Consider the following 20,428-nt stretch of genomic DNA (forward strand, 5'->3'; position numbering starts at 1 on the left):
CCATCATCCTGAGGTAGCAGGACCAGTGGTCAGGGATGATGAGAATTGTAGTCCAAAAACAGCTGGAGACTCAAGTTTGGGAAACACTGCTTTAGACAAAAGCCAAGAGCTTACTCAAGGCCATCGCGTGGCTTCATAGCCAAATGCAGATTTAAGCTAAGGGCTTCCAGCTCAGCGAAAATGCTAGTTTATGAGTATGTAGTGGCAGGACTTATGTAAAGGACAGGCCTGGTTGTGCATCTGTCAGAGGACACACACCTCAGCAAAGTACCCTTGGACAAGAGCTCCCTGGACATGCTGCAGTGAGATGCTAGGCCAGGCATCCCCAGACTCGGCCCTCCAGCTGTTTTGGGACTACAACTCCCGTCATCCCTAGCTAACAGGACCAGTGGTCAGGGATGATGGGAATTGTAGTCCCAAAACAACTGGAGGGCCGAGTTTGAGGATGACTGAGGTAGACTAACTAAGGGAGGAGGTCCCTACAGAACCTGGAGCTAACACTGAGGATTGCCATGTTTATTATGGACCTGATTACTTTGCTATCAAAGTACAATGATTAAGGAGTTAGCCAACGCTAGAAGAGAAACCTGGCTTTGCATGCAACAGAGGCGCATGTCTCAGCTCCCCAATACTGCATCTCTCAGCTCTTCATTACTGCCAGCTGCCATTGTTTTTCTTTCCAGAACGGTCAAGAACAATGCTACGACAGCAGCCCCTTTCATAGGCGCCGACTCCATGGGGCCTGAGGGGGCCCGAGTCCCCTCAAAAATTCGTTTGGGGGGGCTCTGCCCCCCCAATAATTTAAGAAAAACAAAGCCACTCCCGATCTAGAGAGGGGGTGGGGTTGCGGGCTCTCGACCCATCAACAATCTCGCGGGGCTGGTGTCAGCCCCGCAAGAAGCGGGGATTCCCCCTAGCTCATTAATATTCACCGCCCACGGCGGCAGCCAATCAGCTGCCGCAAAGGGCGGGCCCTCACAGGTTCACTTAAGGTCAGGGCAGCCCGGGGCTCGCCCCTTTCGTTCCCCCAGCAGCAGCAGTTTGGAGGTCTTGGGCCCCCCCAATATTTTTTATAAGTCGGTATGGGCCCCCGTCCCCCCAATATTTTTTATAAGTTGGCGCCCCTGGCCCCTTTCATGGGTGACCTCTGCCCCACCCCAAGATCATATGGCCTCCCCATCCTCTGCTCTGGCATATATATAATGTGGGTGGCTGCAATCAGGGCTCCTGATACTGTAAAAATCCACACGCAAGGGCTTCGGCCTCTGCAGACATTTTCATCAGCGATGGAGGCCACCTGGTGCGTGTGCTCAACAGCACAGCCCTGCTGCAGCATAGTTGTGTACAAGGGCTATGAAGTACCACAATTCTGTGTCAATCCTGGAAGGAAAAAGTAGTGGCCAGCATCAGTGAGCAAGAGCAAGGAACTCACAAGCAAGAGTGTCAGGCAGGGCGGAGAAAGTTTACACCAGGCACCCCCAACCTTCGGCCCTCCAGATTTTTTGGACTACAATTCCCATCATCCCTGACCACTTGTCCTGTTAGCTAGGGATCATGGAAGTTGAAGGCCAAAACATCTGGAGGGCCGCAAGTTGGGGATGCCTGATTTACACCAACAGCTTGTATTCATGATGGGACATCTAAGAGGCTCTTGCATCTCAGTGACAGCAGTTTTGGAGATAAAGTTCTTGCTAGTAAGCTGAATCTGCTAAATAGAATCATAAAGTTGCAAGGGACCACAAGGGCCGTCTGGTCCAGCCCCCTGCAATGCAGGAATCTTTTGCCCAACATGGGGCTCAAACCTCTGACCCTAAGATTATGAGTCTCGCAACAACAGCAGCAAGAATACTCATCGCAAAATATTGGAAGACACAAGATCTACCCACTCTGGAAGAATGGCAGATGAAGATGATGGACTATATGGGATTGGCAGAAATGACCGGCAGAATCTGAGACCAGGGAAAAGAGTCGGCGGAAGAAGATTGGAAGAAGTTTAAAGACTATTTGCAGAAATATTGTAAAATTAATGAATGTTAGAATGATGTTGGACAGAAATTAAGTGGTTTCCAGCTGTAATGCCTTAAGAGATATGGAAAATAAGGTTTTGAAATAAGCAAAAACTAATGGTGAGGATTTGCTGAATTAATAATCTGAATTGGAATATAAGAAAGGGAGGTATGAGGAGTCCGGAAAATAAGTTAAAAGAAAATAAGTAAAGGGAAATTCTATGTGTTTTTAGTTGTTTTTATTTTATTTTTTTGTATTTTTGTATTTTTGTTGGTGTTTTTTGTTGTTGTTGTTTTACAACGTATTATTCTGGAAAATTTCAATAAATATCTTATATATAAAAAAAAGATTATGAGTCTCATGCTCTACCAACTGAGCTACCCAGTGAGTCTTGGTGTGAAGACTTTTGTCCTGTGCAAATACAAATATATCCAGTTTAGAAGCAGTTTTTTAAAAAACCACCCTCAAGTATTGGGGCATGTGTCCCAGTCCTGTCTCCCAATTACCTTGGGCATATTTTACACAGGACACAAACCACCGAAATCAGTAGGAAAAGATACAATAATTGCAACTATTGTGACTCCCACTCAGTTCAGGACTTGAGACCATTCCCCCCCCCCCCCATCTAGAATCGTCTCCCCAAGTTGCAATATTTGTTGCTCTTCATCCAACATCAATTTTTCCACAATGAAGTTTCTATAGTAAATAAAAGTGCTTATACTTCACACATCTGGTCCTTAAGCCTTGATCGGTGCTTCATTGTTGTTGTTTATGTTAACTGAAATTTGTATCCCAACTTTCAGGATTAGGTGTCCAAAGTGGGTAGTAATAATGAATATGCACCTACAAAAAGAACCCCCCCCCCCGCACACACACACACACTTCTTCCTTCAGGATCTTTGTGCCAATTTTACTTAGTCATTAACACAGAAGAACACACTTCATCGCCTGCATAAAGCATCATTTTTGGTATGATGCAATACGGTGCTGTTGCATTTTTATTTTTTTTCCCTATTTCCCTCCAACAGAACATTAACAAAGCAAATGAGTTGCAATGTATTTTCCCAGCAGCAAGGAATTCCACCTCCATTTTTACAATACAGCGCACACATAAGCAAAGAAAATATTAATATTCTTGTTCGGAAGCAGGCAATTGTGCTTCATAAAAGCAGACATTTAATCGGTGGCCGTGCGGCAGTTCAGAAACATGGTGGTTTTCGGGGGCCGGTGGCAGCCAGCGCAAACCTCCTCTATAAGGATGAATGAAGATGAAAAGAAAGGCAAATAGAAGTGAATGAGGCACTGCTTTATGTGATTCATGATAGCTTGCAGTAAGCCTGTTAGCCTTCGCCTGGTTCCCTTCTCAGAGAATAATGGATAGTTACAATGTGTATAGTGACACTGTCAAACCATCAGGAATTGCTGATTATAGTGCTAAATATTGATCTCTGCTTCACATGTGTCAAAATTCTTTCTTCCCTTAATTAGAACTTCCCTAAGCACCATACAAGAACAAACTGAATATATCAGATCTCGCTGAAAGGGAGGGCGATACCAGAATATAATTGTGACCTCTTGTCGGCTGCTTTTCTCTTGAGTTTTGAGATGACTTCAGCTGTCTATCCTGCCCTTCCCAGCTCATGTGATCATCACACACATTTTTCCCACTCTAACCAGAAGCAGCTCCCCCCCCCTCCGGTTCCCCCCCCCCCTTATATATTTTTTTTTTGGTCCAAGGCTCTGCTCTGTTTTTCATCATTCTGAACCACTGGGGCTGTAGTCAGATGGCAGTAGAACTTAAAGTGCCAGAAGGTGCCTTTTTCTATTTGTTTGTTTCATGGTACACTGCACCAGGCAATGACCTGTGGCAACCATGTCACAGAAAACGGAGACAGGTTCACCCAATCAAAGGGAGGTTTAAAATTAACACAGAGCCCTTCATTTCTCCATGCAGGATCAGGGCGGGGGGGCTGCCCAGAAGACAGTATAATCCATGCTATAGTTCTCTGATTAGCAAGCCGATTCAAAAGAAATATTGGGGGGGGGGGGAATCCAATGGAAATTAGGCTCCTGGTATTTACATTAAAAGGACAATATCCTTTTTCTCTTCCCCACCTCTCACAAACAGTGTTATGACCAATATAGCTAATTCTACATTACTGGTCAATCAACTCCCATACACCTGGCTGTATTTAAAATATAAAATAATGAAAGCCCGTGATGTATGGGTTCAATTTACTCTACAAACTGAGCACTTAAAATCATTTATCTTCGTTTACCTCTAATTTATTGAGGGGTGTTTTTCTTTAATAATGGCAGCATGGTACATTTGCCTTTAGTTTGGTGTGGCTGATAAAAATCAATATGTCATTAAAAAGAATTTCATAAATTAAGAGCTTTCCAAACACAACATATTGCATATTGAAAAAGATGACCCCCCCACACCAAAAAAAAATCCCAATGCATATGGGGGTGGGGAAAAGAATAAATGGGTAATTTTACTCCATTATTGCCACTGGTGTAATTAAACAATGATAGCTGATGACATTCCTCTCAATAGGTACAATGGTGTATGGCTCAGAATGCAACTGGAAGGGGAATAGCTTAAAAGGATAAGGGGAAAAGTCAAGACACTTTAAATTCGAGCAAGATTCATCATCCAGATTTTACTACAGCTATCCCTAACTATGAACATAGTATAAATATTAGGGATGTACATACACTCTGTATGCAGGCTGAATAATGAGATGCACCAGGATGAATAGGGTGTTTTCCTTCCTCTCCCAAGCCAATGTCATAACATCAGATCAGGCAGAGGTCCCACACCACCTCATGCTCCTCTGTCACTCTATTGCTCTCTTGTTGCTGTACCTTATAAATTCTGTGTTTTCCTATATCTCTACCTTACTCTGGGTCCATGAACTTTGTAAGAAGTGAGGCTGTCCAACATGCATTGGAGAGTGTTGATTTTTGCTTAAACACAGCAGCAGAGGGTTAATTAAAGGTGGTGGTTGTTGTTGTTTAGTCGTTTAGTCGTGTCCGACTCTTCGTGACCCCATGGACCACAGCACGCCAGGCACTCCTGTCTTCCACTGCCTCCCGCAGTTTGGTCAAACTCATGCTGGTAGCTTCGAGAACACTGTCCAACCATCCCTTCCTCTGTTGTCCCCTTCTCCTTGTGCCCTCAATCTTTCCCAATAAGTAAAGGTAAGATTCATTTAAGGCGGTTTTTTAAAATCCCACATTAAAGCTCCGCTTTAACAAAACAAAAACAAAAACCTGAGCCCTTCAGAATTCTGCAGGCAGCATTCAAGACAGCCACATGTTGCAAGGACTTGCAGCAGAAAGGCCAGTGTAAAGTAGTAAAGTTTTTAAAAGTATATCAGTAATTATGCACACCACTCAACCATCTATTAATTATTTTAAGGCCACAAAAAATAAATCAAAAAAATCAGGAGACAAACCCTTACTCCCCACTTAAAAATATGCATATGGATTATGGAGAAAAGTGATTCCCCTGGAACTATTTGTCTGCAATTTGGCAGCCTTAATCCAGTCTGCAAGAGCTCTTGTACAAAAAGGGGGAAATGTTATAGGCATTTTTAGATTCCCCATTATGATGAAGGGGGAACACAGAACCTCTGTTTGATACAGAGCAGCTCAGAACCCGAATCACAGATCAAAGTAAAGAAAACACAGAGTAACTCAAAAACAGATCAGGTTTTTTAAAATATATAGACAGAAGGTGAGTCTTGGGGCCTGGGCAAACCCTTAATGAATATTAAGGTCTAGGTCACATTTCCCCAGATCAACACTCACTTAATTGACTTTGCAACAGCATGGGATACAAACCATTTCATTGAGATGATAGTTGACAACTCTGGAGACCACAGTGCATTCGCTCACATTATATAAGGTTTGATATTAAATAGTATTCACTTGAACAGTTCACAAAGCAACTTGAACAGCCATTACAATGGACAACATGTCTTAGGTTTTCAGAGTGATGCATGAATAGCAAGTAATTCTGACAATCCTTTGTATTAGACAAAATAATTAGTTTTTAAAAATAGGAAGCTATTTTCAACAGAACACACAATAAGGGGGTTGGAGGATTAGATTGGGATTAAGATTTAGGATCTCCAAATTCTTCATCAATAACATCACTCTGAATCATTCAACATCCCTGTGACCCAACGTAGGCTACCGGGTACCATTGCATTTTTTAGCACACCTCTCATATAACCTTTATAATGACATATCTGGTATGGGGCATGAAATATGGGCATGTTTACTTGCATCGCCATATAAAGTTTTGCTTAGTTTTTTGTTTGTACTAGAAATGCCCGCAGAAGAACAGTGGAGACCACCAACCAGAACTCACAACGTAAACAAGGGACTCGTGCTTATTCTACATCCAAATTCATGCTGATTTTTTTCTTCTACCAAGAAATGAATAGAATCTCACATCTATCTCATGAATGGCTGCCATTTGAGCTCAGTACTACTTCTCATTCCTGAGCAGCGAAATATCTATATGGGTGCAAACCAGCTGTTCTTTCTGGCCATTTATGCCATGTTTATTTACACTGGAAGCCCTTTGTACTTCCATAACTTTAGACCGTGGGTAGGCAAACTAAGGCCCAGCGGCCAGATCCAGCCTAATCACCTTCTAAATCTGGCCCGCGGATGGTCCGGGAATCAGTGTGTTTTTACACAAGTAGAATGTGTCCTTTTATTGAAAATGCATCTCTGGGTTATTTGTGGGGCCTGCCTGGTGTTCTTACATGAGTAGAATGTGTGCTTTTATTGAAAATGCATCTCTGGGTTATTTGTGGGGCACAGGAATTTGTTCATTATTTTTTTTCAAAATATAGTCCAGCCCCCCACAAGGTCTGAGGGACAGTGGACAGGCCCCCTGCTGAAAAAGTTTGCTGAAGTCAGCTGAAAAAGTTTGCTTTAGACTGTCGAATATCGACGACTGTATATGGTTTATTATCTGTAAAACAATTTAAGTCCACCTTTTTTTCCTTTTTAAAAAAATAAAGTGACTAAAACATTTAATTAATAATAATAAATAACAAACTGTGCTGAAGAGCATTTGGGTTAGTTTGATCATCTGCATCACCTTGAGAGGCAGGAAGGAGGATTTTATTGCACATAATGTGCAGGTGCAGCACAAAAGGTGTGCCAGCGTGGTAGTTTCAAACTGGCTCCCTCTTCAATGAGAACCAAATTATGCATTTTTATAGAAAGGTTCCCATGGCACAATGGCTAAGCTTTGTGCCACAGAAAGTATACCAAATACAGGAAGCAGACATTGTTTTTTGGAAGACAACTCTCCTTGTTTTTTAACAGAACTGAATAGCTTCCTAAACCTCTCCCCCCCCCCCCTCATTTAGCTACTGAAAATGCTCAAAATAATTCTAGACAGCCAAATATGGGACGGTCAGTTAAAAAAAAAAAGGTCCTTTTGTGTGACGTCCTGATGTCATTTTCGTGAGTCTTAACCAAAAGAAATAATAGTAAGTGACAGGTAAGGTTTATAGTACTTTTTAAATAAGCAAGTGAGCCTCCTAAAGCTACAAGCTACATTCTCTGGATATCAAAAATAATAACTGGTTTTACAGCAGTGCAGCATAGAAACACAAGGGTATAAGATATACTGTACTTTAAGCTCTGTTTGATGAATCTGAGCACAGTTCCTGAGGGATAGATTACTTTAAACCATGCTCTTTTACTTTCTAATCCTAACTTGATTTGATTTGTACTTTAATACAGCTGCCTGGCAATTCAACAGCAAACAGAGACTATTTATGTAATCATATTGTAAGTAGTGGGACAAGGAGAAAACTCTCTAGAACCTTTTTGGAAAACAGTTTGTTGTACTTTTTATTTATTGAACAGCAGGGCTCCGGGCTTTGCGGTGCTCATTATAATTGGTTTTCTGCTTGAACTTTCAAAAACTGTCATGTCAATACTCAAACAGAATTTTTTTGCTTACTATATGGCTGTGGGCTCTATTTTCTCGTGTGCTACTTGACAAAGTTCTTGCAATATCTCAAAGGCAAGTTCTAGAATTTTAGTTGCTGTTTAGGAAAGTGGGAGTCACGAGTTACTTTGCCATCCAGGTCCACCTTCCCAGAATCCTTTATTGCAATTTATCGGGATTTAATGAACTTAACATGCTTGGGATGTGTTTCTTATTTAGCATCACCTGTCCGCGAGTCCAGGCATACTGAGTGCTGAAGCTTTCTGTTATTTAAAACGAATAAGCAAGCACCAAGTGTATCAGTTGCACATAGCTCACTCCATATTTTTGTGGTAAAATGACTTGGCTCTGTATAGAGAACTGTAAACAAGTCAACTTGACATCGGGGGGCGGGGGGACTGCATGTGTGTTCTTTCCCTTTTGTAGTTCCATTGGTCTAAGCTGTAGTTCGGCTGTCACATACTCACTTGTCAGTTCTTTAGCTGCGCTGCTAAGGAGCCACACACAAAACACAGTCCAGCTATCACAGCATTAGATGCAAAAATGAAATGCGGTTGCAATGATGCTGATAATTTAAGCCTGTTGGGTTCTGTCCAGTTTCGATAAACAATAATCTTTTGTGTTTCCAAAGGACACTGCCTCAGAATCGTTTTCCACATAAAGGGAGATCTATAAAATATATTACATGGATTGTTGTCCGATGGTTTCGTTGCAACGCTATAACAGAAGCTCAGAAAAGACTGAACATTTAAAACACCCAACAGACGCTGCTGAAAAAGATATTGGTTCTAGCACCTAGATCAAGGCATAGGAACACTTTTTATTTACAGTGCCACATGTCAGAATCTAAGGAGCAATAGTGCATAAGTTTTAAAAATTACTTGGGGAGGCGGGAAGCACTTAATTCTCAAAAGATGAGGAAATGCCAATTGGAGATATTGATCTTGATTTCATCCAATGGAAAAAATAAATTAATATTTGCCTGTGTTTATCATAGGCAGCTTAAAATTGTTCTTAAATTATGAACTATATATGGTTATGAAACATTCTTCATTTCAATTTGTTGCACATATCTGCGTGTGTGTAAAATGAGAAATCTGATTAACTGAAAATCCATTTTGAGATTCTAAATGAATGAAGGTTAAAATAAAGTAGCAAACACAGCAGCCAGTGTTATTAACACATGTGGATATTATTGCATTTTATAACCCGCATCCCAAAAAGAATATTGACCTTGGATATTTCTTACTTTAACAGAAAATCAGAATGACTAAGGTTTTAAGAACTTGGAAAAAATTAATTGCCATCTTAATATTTTTTTTTAATCATCAATGAATTCCATGAATAAAATTAAAATAAAATATTACTGTTTCACAAGTCACAAGATTCTGAATGTGGGGTGCTCCTTCAATTTTGCTGATGTGGCATGTTGCAACCATTCTCTTGTACCCAGTAGCACAAATGTATGAATACTTAACATGGAACAGTATGTACCAATATGAAAAACTCAAGATCCTCTTCCAAGACCCTAAACTGTCAAATGATTTAAAGCTGGGAACCGCTAGGGAGAGGGCCTTTATGGTAGTGGTACCCCAGTTATAGACCAGCCTTGTCAGAGAGAGATTTGCCTTGTGCCATCTTTATAGTCCTTCTGGTGCCTGCTTCCTGCTTACACAATGCATATTTCATAGTTTGGGCCTCTTGGTTTTGAGTTGCCTTTTAATTGTGTTTCAGGTTGGGGTCTGTTTTTTAAGTGTTTGTTATAGTTTTTATTGTTGTTTACTGCATTTTAATATTTTTTAAAATTTTATCTATTGCTTTCTGGACCATCCAAAGAACTTCTGTTATGGAGCAAACTTATGGAGAATGTTATGGAGCAGCTTGAGAGATGGAATGAATATCTGCTAAACCCAAATGTCACTCAGCCAAGATAAAGTTGAGTTCAAGGGTACATGCAGATGTCCCACACATACCGGGATGTGCCTTGAAGTATTACAGGTGCAAATGGCAGATCTAAAGGCAGTTTAATAGTAGACTTTGAGTTTAACGTAATCAGTTAAGATCCCCATACCCTTTTATCAGACGTATGCATTTAAGATGGCAACTCACCTCTATATAAACTTTTCTACCAAAGCATTTGTTTAAATGAAATGTGTAGATGGAATGAAAGAAACAATAATAACGCAATGTATCCTGCTGTTATATTTACACATTTTCCTAACACTGTTCGAAGGGTTCAGCACTGCTACTTAACAGGGCAATCCTACACATGTTTGCTCAGATGCAAGTCACATTTAATTCATAGGCTCAGAATTGTAGAGTTGGAAGGGATCCAGAAAGTCACCGAGTCCAATCCCCTCCTCAAGTAGGGATGGGCAAACAATTCATTTTGGTTTCTCATTTTTCCACTCTTCGGTTCTCCACATTTCCAGTTGTGAGTTGTTGTTTTTTAAGTCCTCGTGAAAATCCATCAGCATTTTAATGCACATTTCAATTTTGTAGGCAATTCTGCCCATTACACACATTTCTAAAAAGAAATGTTTTTCCCCACATTTTTGCACGTTATTTTCACTACTATGCAGTGAACGTATTGCCCTTTTTGTGCACATGACTTGGATGGAAAAGCGCATTGCAAAATTATGAAAAGTACGAAGGGTGGCTGCTACTTGATTCCTATCTCGTTTCAGAATACAGCCACAGAATTGTAGAGTTGGAAGGGACCACGAGAATCATCTAGACCAACCCCCTGCAATGCAAAAATCTTTTTGCTCAGGGTGAGACTTGAACCCACAACCCTGCGATAAAGAATCTCAATCTCCACCAACTGAGCTATCCCAGTTGGGTTTGATAGGTTCGCCTTTAAACGCAAACTGGGATCAAATTTCTCCCCCACCCCATCTCCCAAGTAAATGGGTATCTGCTTGCAGCCTTAGCTGCTTTCTTAAAATACGTTCATTTATCCAGCACAGTACTGTAGAATTGCAAAACTGGTCTAAAATCTAAAAGTGCAGAAGCAGAAATAGGGGCAATTACTTACTGGACGGGGAGAGAGGACATTTAGGTTCCAATTGTTCTTTTTGTTTCTTCTTTTGAAAAAAGACCTATATCACAGCTAAGCTTTTAGTCAACTTAGAAATTTATATACTATATACTAACCCTCTTAATATCCTCTCTCTCCCTCTCTCTCTCTCTCTCTCTCTCTCTCTCTTTCCTCTGGGCATTTATTGCTGTTCTTTCTAGTTCAGTAACCAGTGAGCAGAAGGTTCATTAAAACTAATTGAATTGGAAACTTGTCTGCCCAGGGAAATGTTAACTCTTTGTTGTTATCTCTCGTTTTTTTAAAAAAAAAAATCCCTTTTGTTATGTTCCTTTGAAATAAATAATTGTTCTTTTAAAAGGTTTAACAAAAAGCCTACCTTTCTGAAAGGTAACCTACCTTTCTGAAGACCTATTTTTCAAATATAGAAGAAAACTGTGAAGGGAAGGGATGGTGAATGCTCTACCAATTCCCATATTATAAAAGGGATAGCAAGAAAAATCTTAGTCCATTGTTCAGAAATAGTAAGAACATTGTTGTATTAACCCTTGAAAAGCTTCATCCCATATGCAGTTTCTGCAAATAAAACTTATTAAGTGCCCGGTATGGCTCATTCACATGGTAAAATAAATAAGGCAACTCTGGCTTTGAGGCTCATTGATGGTTTAATAAAGAGCACCACGAAATGGTAAAACTCATAGTTGTTATAGTAAATACAGCAGATAAATAAGAACACTAGAATGGTTATTCTGAATGGCATTGGAAGCCTTGACGTCCTGTGTTTTCATCATTTGCAAAGTGTTTGTGGAGGGGTGGGAAAAGTGATTTTAACAGGATTTAAGACATTTTACATGCTGCAGAATTGTTTGTTTCTAGAAAATATTGATTAAAAAAAAACCCTCAACATCACTGGCTAATAGTTGCGGTGGTAGATTTCCGACAGCTTTAAAATCAATTGGAAATAATAGGCAACCTACTGTTGCTAATAATAGTAAATATTTATGACTGATTTGACTGAGCTTCAATACCAGTCAATCACTTTCTAAAGGATCTTTGCAATTCATTAACCTCTTTTTGCTGGTCCCGTCCCTGTTGGTATTAGCCATTAAAACAGAATAACAGGAGTGGAGTTTGATTTTCCTGTTGCCATCATTCATCGCTTATTTGTCCATCCCCTTCATTCAAGTGCACTGCTTCTGAATTGATCGTCTGTTTAGTCATATAAGTGATAACAGAGGTCTACAACCAAGATTGAAAACCACCATTAACTTCCTGAAGAAGGTGGGTTTTAAGCATACGAGCATCACCTTAACCGTTAAGGCGGACCCTCCTCCATCAAATCACTGAGCTAAATTCTGATTTTTACTAATGTGTGCCTACCTGGAACTTTACCTTGGGGTTTTATCTGCTGTGCTTGTGCTGCTTTGGTATCTTTACACGTTGAAAATGTTTGCGCGTCACAATTTTTCAAGTTTCAGAAATAATCTGAACAGATCACCTACATGGGGCTCAAGGCATCCCTTCTCCATAGCTGTCTGGGTGTGCCCTATAGTGACTATCAGGATATCTAAGCAATTTCCAATAGCCTGTTTTTACTGACTTATTTATTTCCTGGTTAATAATATACAAATGCCACGTGCTGTTTTCCAAAAAAGAAAAAGAAAAAATGCCAAAGGTACCATTTGCATGCCTCTGTAAAATGTTGACGTGACATGCGGAACACACTAATATGATTCACCAGCACATCTAAATGACTACCTTATGCCCTCAGATCACAAATGTGTGGGGAAACAGAGCCTGGGCTCTGACGCCAACCAGAAGAACAGGAGCTGCTAGGTAATTTGCAGCTACTCCATCTACTCCATCCACGCATGTTCACCAGCCAGGAAAGATCAAACTGGCCCAAACTGGCTATCAATGCCTGTTTACAACTTACTTCCTACTTTGTCCTAGCAGTGTCAAACCACTCTCCCCCCTCTGCATTTCCCCCTCCATTCCTCTTCTCTTGTGCATTGTGTCTTTGTAGTTTGTAAGGGGCATGATCGGTCTCATTTTTAAATTATTGTTATCAAAGTGAGACAGTTTGGGAGACAGCAGCCCTATTCAGCCATTACATTCAGAGTCGAGAGTAGCACAGAAGCGGAACCCTGCTGAGCTCAAGCCCCTGGCAGCCACATGTAGGGCACAAACATCTTCACGGTGGGAGTCTGTGTGTATACAACTGCATGCACAACAGTTCCCTTCCTCCACACACTTGTGCAGACACAAGGGGGCAGGGCTAGTGAGTGGGCTTGGCTTACCTCTTACATATTGTGTTACCTCCTCCCTCAACTTTGGCCACCAGAACTGCTGTGTGATCTGATACAGGGTCTTTTCTCTACCAAAATGTCCTGCAGTCAGGTTATCATGATGTTGCCTCAACACTTTACCTCTTAATTCACCTGCAGGTACATACAGCACCCCTCTCCTGTACAACAAACCACCTCTTCCCTTGAAACCTTCCTCTTCCCCTCTACCTTTTCTCAGTTCCTCCATTTTCTTTTGTGCAAACTCATCTGTTACTGTCAATCGCTGGAATTCCCTGCTATCCACTACTATGGCTGCACACCCCCACTGATCTGATCTCAGCATTTCTTGCAACTTGGGAGGTGCTTCCAATACTCTCAGTGCATTCCCACTCACACAACGGCTCTACCTTTAATGCCTGAATAGGGCTCATGATTGTTTGGGAAAGTGGAGTTAAAATTATATACACACAAACATACATACCATCGCAAAATACAGCCACTACTGTATATGAAAATATCAAAATGTAGATAATAACAAGAAAACAGAAGATGCATTCACACCACTTTGCAAACTGACGTGCCACTTTTCTCCATCTCATCTCTTTGCTGCTTCTGCCAGTTCCAGGTGTTTTGGGGAGGAGGGGGTTCTGGGTTAAGGTACTCTTCATGGGGTACCCTTCCCAAAGGGTCTTCTTTGGCACTGTTGCTACTGCCCACTCAGTTACCTTGCCCTCTGGACCCAAGCTGGCACTAGAGAGAGGACAAGGTATTGCTTATCCTTCTCTTTGCTTCTTTCTGCTCACTTGCACAGTGAGGGCAGGAGCAAAGAGGCAGGGAGCAGGGACTGGCCGTGGGCCTCAGTTAGGTGCACAACAACACTGCCCCTTGGAGCTGGTCTCTAGGTCCAGGATATTCTTGTGGGGCTGTCTTTTCAAGCTCTCTTGTGCAAAAGATTAGATACCAGCCCTTTCACTTTAAACCTTATCAAGTTAGTTTGGTCATTTCAGGTGATCGCTTTTTTAACACTCAACTTCCCTTAATGCATCCGGCGTTAGTCCTCTAGTTGGCAGCAAATGACAGCACTCGTCTTAAATTGTACCATAACAACGTCTGCCTACCTGTAACCAGCTATGCTGTAGCGTGGGCTTTCAGAAAAGACTGCGGCTCTCAAACTGTCCTGATGAAGTGAGGGACCCCTGCCTGGAAATCAATGGAACAATTTTTAAAAATGAGAATCCATACATTATTTTCCCAGGAAATGTATTGTCCCAAGTGTTATAGTCCAAACTCCCAGTTATCTATGCCACAGACTCCCCTCTGCCGAGGGGAGCAATCGTTACTTTTTCCCTGCCCATCCTCTGGTGCTATTTGTTTTTGATCAACACATAATTAAATAAATCAGAGGTTCTGAAACAGTGGCCCTTGAGTTCTATACAGGTGGTCTGTGGAAAGAATACGGAACAGCTGAGAATCTCTCTACATAGTCCAGTATTTGACTTATTCTTTTTCTGATGGCTGAAATTGAGGCAGGTTTGATCAGAGGCAGATTACTGAACAAGTTAACAAGGATCTGTGATTTTCATAATCTGGTAAAAGTTTGAATTAAAAAATAAAATAAAACAGATAACAGGACTCTCCTCACTTAAGGAGGGGAGAACCATGTGCTGTGTTGTCCTGTATGGGGAAGAGCATGCCCACTTTTGGCCACACCAACTGCTGGCATGTGGCCCTCAAAGAGTTGGGCAAGGGTTAAGATCCCCATCCCCCACCCCAGAAAAAAAAGGAATGTGGTTTATGCACTTGCAGGAACATACAATTCATTTTGGCAAAAGAATAGACTCCACTCCTACAAAATAATGCATGTGCCCAATGCATTAGAATGCCAGCTCTCATGTGAAACAGACCCAAGAGACACACTGGAATCTGGAATGAATGGGGTAATTATTTTTATGAGGAACAGATCCTTTTTTCTTTTTGTCTTTCTGCAGGCAAACGAAACAGGCTATTTGCAATGGATGTGAAAGGAAAGGGAAGTGTCATGTACAGTGGTACCTCAGGTTAAGAACTTAATTCGTTCCGGAGGTCCGTTCTTAACCTGAAACTGTTCTTAACCTGAGGTACCACTTTAGCTAATGGGGCCTCCCGCTGCCGCCGCGCGATTTCTGTTCTCATCCTGAAGCAAAGTTCTTAACCCGAGGTGCTATTTCTGAGTTAACAAAGTCTGTAACCTGAAGCATCTGTAACCCAAGGTACCACTATACTGAGCTTGGATCCTAGAACAATAGGCAGGTAGTATCCTAGAAGGCAGCAACCTGATTGGCCTGCAGGAGCCCAATCGGGCTCCAGGAGGAAGTGAATCAGCAACCTGATTGGCCTGCAGGAGCAGCCCAATCAGGCTCCAGGAGGGGAGTGGAATCAGTCAATCACGTGGGACCCATTGTGTAGATAATATATATATAGCCAGAGTTTTGGGGGTGAGGGGACATACTCACTCACCATGAGCTGAAATAAAGAGCATGAAATCAACACTCAACTCCGAGAATATTTCAGGAAGTAAGAGTTTAAGGGTGAGTGTCTTGCTCAAGCCCAAGATAATATAGTAATTTAACCCCATTGTAAGTCAAATTACTATAGTTATGGTCACATAACTAACTGAGGCGCCAAGTGAAGACCATTTGGTTTCAATGGGTAAAGTTAGCTGTGACTAACTTAAGCCCAATGGTTTTGATGGGTCTAAGCCAGGTATGACTTAGTCAGGTACAGCCCATGTTGTGTTGTACTTTCTCACTGCAAAACATTAACAACATTTCGAACAAACATATTGCCTACCTGTCTACCTTTTTTAATCTATGCAATGCGAAACAACCTTTTGAAATGAAATGTTTACAGTGTTCCTGGAAAAAGCTCTTGAACACTCTCTATAGATTTTACAGATATCCCATTGATATAGTCAACGTATTATTATTATTATTATTATTATTATTATTATTATTATTATCATCATCTATATACAGTTAGTGATAGTTCTGATGAGGATACAGTTTTCAAAAGCCCCTCTGTGACTACACAATAAAAAGTTCCTACATGGCATTAAATTTATTTCTGGTTGTCTAAATTAAGCATTCTATACATCTTCCTTCTCACACCTCTGGTGCAAGAGGGGAACATACAATGTGACCTATATTTGTTCAGTCCCAAGGAAATCATTTCACTCTGTTATCTGATCACTAGTTGCATAAAACCAAAAGGGAAAGGCAAGGTGGGGGGAGGGACAAGTGGCCCAGGGGAAAATAATAATAAAAATATACATCCTGGCAAAGTGGGCAGAGAACCACAATGTCTTCAAAGAAAATTTATATTCAGTGAGGGACTCAGGGCCAAAGTAGCATTATTGCATTGAACAGTGCAGCCAAAAAGATACACTGAGATAAAGATGCTTTCTTGCCTTGAGACACATTCAAAGCCTACATTATCCAACGGAGATTCCCCGTGTGCTTTTCTTCTCATTCCTAATCCTTCCCCTCCAGAATGCTTACTATAAAGTGTTAGGGGCTTGAACAGGTCAATCCCCTCTTCACCCCTCCAGTTTCCTCTCTCTCTTCCTTCTCCTCCTCCTCCATTACCCTCAACATTGTGCAACTCCCGAAACGTCACAGATCCTTGAAAGGCAATTTTGTGGCCTTTTAAAAAGTTCTTTTCCATTTAATTTCCCATTTTACAAGCTTCTGCGTACCCACAGAGTAACCCCCTTTTTTGAGAGCAGCCTCATTTTGCTTCCATGCTGATAGGCCCTCAACTACTCAAGTTTGCTGTTAGGGAGACCTGAAACAAAATGGCAAGAGACAGAGACTGGATAGAGACTGGATCGAGACATATCAAAGAAGCGTTTCAGTTAATGCGTTGCAAACTTTGTATGAGAAACCAGTTGAACAAAAACAGAACTCCACAGCGCCATCTGGTGTCACAGTGTTAGAATGCATAAACACCGCTTATAAAGCGTTTTTTCTTTGCCAATGTAGCTGAGTCCAGAGTCAGTTCATTGCTCCATCTAATTCAGTACCATCTACACTGATTGGCAGCAGCTCTCCAGGATTTTGGGTAGAAGTGTCTCATTTCTGCCTGGATATTATGTGGCGAGTTCCCCCCCCACACACACACACACAGTGGAAATAATGACACATGACACAATTATTAAGGTTAATGGGCTAAATAAGGCCACAACTTTTATTGGTTACAGGTGATTGGCTTAGGCATTGGTCCTAACCAACTATATCTGACTTCAGCCCATCCACTAGAAGTCCAGGAAGGGTTAACCACCAGTAGGGGGAGTCCTGCTGATGCACATCAACTAGGAACTCCCCTGGGGTCACCAATAGGGGGTGTACCTCAGGCTCTCACCTCCCCAGGCTTCGGACAGGGCCACGCACCCCGGAATCCTTTATTGGACTACCCTTCAATATGCGGGGCAGGTGATGGCACTACCTCCCCTCTTCCATCTACAGAACAATACCAATGCCTAACCACCAATACCAAGAAAGTTGTGATGATTTGCTATGAGGTAGGTGAAAACCAAGTGGCTGGTGCCAATTTGCCGAGTGGAAAAATTCCTACCAGACCCCTCAATGGCGACCAAACCAAGGTCCATAGCAAGGTCAAGGAACAAAAACCTTATAGGGCGGGAGGGTGGAAAAAGCAGGAACAGCTGGTAGGCAGCAAAGAGGGAGATCCCTGGCTGCATCCTGCTTTAAATAAGGCAGGCCACACCCCAAGAGCCAGCCGACTGGCTGGCCAGGAGGTGACGCAGCCAGGAATCTCCCCAATCGCGCCGGGGGGCCGTGAAGCCTGCATCACCACCTCCGAAGGGCGGAAGTGGCTTTGCAGAAATCAAACCTGGGACTTTCAATATGCAAAGCATGCACTCATTAAGCCACGTTTTCTCTCCTCTGGAAGATCTGAGGCTAATCACTTTACTATACTGTGCAGAAATCCAGGCTCTGTCCTAGGGAGGCAGAACTGTGATCTGCTTATCATCTGATTGGACTAAGAATTCTACAGAATGGCATTAAGATAAAGGTGAACATGCAGCTAACAGATTAAAATGCTACAGTTGGTGCCTAACTAGACTGTAGGATAATCTAGATCACTTGTAACTATGTTTGCTTGTTTATCACAATTTATATACTGATAGATTGTAAAATAATAAAAAGAACCTCTAAGTGTTTTACAAAAGATAAAACAAACATTACATTTGTCAATAAAGGACGTAGGTTAATAACAGGTTTTTTTAAAAAAAAATCAAAGTATAATTGAAATCAATAGTTAAACTAAATACAGATTACAACAAATGCCTTTTTCTATACATTTGGATAAGCTGGACAAGAAAAATGTTCTTGGTAGGTGCTAAAAAAGGTTCAGCAAATATATATGTTATACATAGCACATATGTAACTTGGTAACCGTGACATACATGTAACACAGAGTCAATTATTTGAACAAGCCAAAAGGTTGAAAAACAGCTGGGCCTCAGTCTAGTCATGACTAAGTCCCACTGTAACCAAGTAAGAACAGCTTATTTACGGTTAACACAAACCCAACTGATTTCAACAGGACGTGCAGTACAATCTTATGCAGAAGTAAGACGCAAGTTGCTCAGTTTCATCCTTAGTCACAAATAAAGGCCTGTTCAAGGCAGACTCTTCCAGCGATATACACCAGTGCAATAAAACTATGTAAAAAAACAAGCCAGTATTCTTTTAATGCCTTGGTGTTGTTGTTTTATTGCATCTTACATGCATTTCAGCTTGTTAGCGGACCAGAGAGCATCTTTACCTGACAGGTAGGATCAAATTCTTAGAATAAAGAATTGGGGGGGGGGTGCCTGTAAGCTCAGGAGTCTCAAAACTTCTTTCTTCAGAGCAGCAGCACTGCAATCAGTAGGACTACTCAGATAATAGTTTGAAGCTTAGCTGCTTGTTCCACACACACACAATTTTTTAAAATGTCAGAATTAAAAGGAACATTCTGTGACCTTAGAATAAAAGCTGAATTTAGCACAAAACACTTCCTTATTTGTCAAGTGCATGCAATTTCAAAAGCTACATATTCTATAAGAAGGAGAGGAGACTGTTGTGGGGTCGGTGGGGCGGGAGGAGAGAGAGAGAGAGAGAGAGAGAGAGAGAGAGAGAGAAACCTGCCTCATCCAGTTTTTCTGCCTTGGGGCTGAATCAGATACACCTCAGTTTCAATCGTGAGCCTCTCCCAGGATGTGTGAACTCTTACCAGTGACATCAGCAACCTTGTTCAGGGCAAATACATTTCCAAAGAGTGGCAGTTTAAATCTAATAACATCCAAACAATTTACACACTGGAGCATGGGGAATTGAATGCCTAATGGCATTTAACTAGGGAATCCCTTTTTAAAAGCTTGCTTGCTCCCCCCAATCCACCCCACCTCCCCACACACAAGACACAGAGGCCCACAATATCTCACACAGAGCATATCTGCAATCCCTTAATATCCACTGAACTCAGCTGTGGCTAACAGTGAGTACGGCTGCGTTTTACGCATTCACTTACTGCAGTGCAGTTGAGAAATTCCCCCAGTCTGAAATATATTTAGAGCCAACTAAACAAAACAAAAACCCAGCACAATGGTAGAAGGAAGCAACAAGCTTCAGCAAATCAACTCCTTACATTTCCTCTTGGGTTTTTTGAGGCACGCAATGGCGGGGGGAGGGAAGAGAGCCCTTAAAATAAAAAGTACTAGATGCAGCCATGCCTGGAGGAGGGAGAAAAGGGGACTCAGCTGATTCAGAAAGCTCCAGCTTATGCAACTGGAGTGGCTCGAGTTGGTGTTCAGACCGCCGAAATCTGGATAGGGATTAGATATTCCCTCCCATGTCTCTCCAGGTTTTAACGCTGGTTTGAAGCCACACCAGCTAGGACAATGAACCGTTTCTCACCGGGAAAGCCAAACAGGGTCAGGTTGGACCAGTTTTTTGGGTGGAAGGAACACTTTCAGGGAACTATTCTAGTAAGTGCTGCCAGGGAGAAAAAGGCTGGGCGCCTGGCATTTCTCCATCTGAGCTGCTGTCCTTAAGAAGC

Source organism: Podarcis cretensis (assembly GCF_951804945.1).
Source record: "Podarcis cretensis genome assembly, chromosome: 1".
Taxonomy (NCBI): domain Eukaryota; kingdom Metazoa; phylum Chordata; class Lepidosauria; order Squamata; family Lacertidae; genus Podarcis; species Podarcis cretensis.